At 49.3% G+C, this 704-nt stretch overlaps 1 non-coding gene across 1 annotated transcript; it reads right to left on the bottom strand.

Annotated features, from left to right (window-relative positions):
• Nucleotides 1–249: 249 nt before the first annotated feature.
• Nucleotides 250–321, bottom strand: TRNAE-UUC. Its single transcript has one exon. It is a non-coding gene; the product is annotated as a tRNA-Glu (tRNA).
• Nucleotides 322–704: the final 383 nt, after the last annotated feature.

Raw genomic sequence — 704 nt, 5'->3', positions numbered from 1 at the left:
AGTAATAAATATGTACAAACATATATCCATATATACAGGTGCTGTGGGGAAGGGAAAGAGGTAAGATGGGGGGATGGAGAGGGGGACAAGGGGGAGAGGAAGGAAGGGTCTCAGTCTGGGAAGGCCAGGCCAGGGGGAGGACGTGGGCCGGAGGTCGATGGCAGGACAGGTGAGAATGAGGCATGGTGAAGAGATTAGCAGCAGAGGAGCATAGGGTGCGGGCTGGGCTGGAGAAGGAAAAAAGCACCCTTCCCTAACCGGGAATCGAACCCGGGTCACAGCGGTGAAAGCGCCGAATCCTAACCACTAGACCATCAGGGAACCCAAAGGAAGTCACTTAACTTCTCTGTGCCTCAGTTACCTTGTCTGTAAAATGGGGATTAAGACTGTGAGCCCCATGTGGGACAACCTGATCACCTTGTATCCCCCCCAGCGCTTAGAACAGTGCTTGGCACATAGTAAGCACTTAACTAATGTCATCATTATTTATTACTATTGTGTGCTAGGCACTGTACTAAGGGCTGGGGTAGTTACAAGCTAATCAGGTTAAACACAGTCCATGTCTCACCCGGGGCTCATCCTTAAATCCCATTTTGCGGATGAGGTAACTGAGGCACAGAGAAGTTTAGCCATTTGTTCGACATCCAGCAGACAAGTGGTGGAAACAGAATTGGAAACCAGAATTGTATTTGTTAAGTGCTTAT

The sequence above is a fragment of the Tachyglossus aculeatus genome, chromosome 6 (assembly GCF_015852505.1).
Source record: "Tachyglossus aculeatus isolate mTacAcu1 chromosome 6, mTacAcu1.pri, whole genome shotgun sequence".
NCBI classification, from domain to species: Eukaryota; Metazoa; Chordata; class Mammalia; order Monotremata; family Tachyglossidae; genus Tachyglossus; species Tachyglossus aculeatus.
The sequence above is the reverse complement of the archived record's forward strand: the minus strand, read 5'-3'. Positions and strand labels throughout refer to the sequence as shown.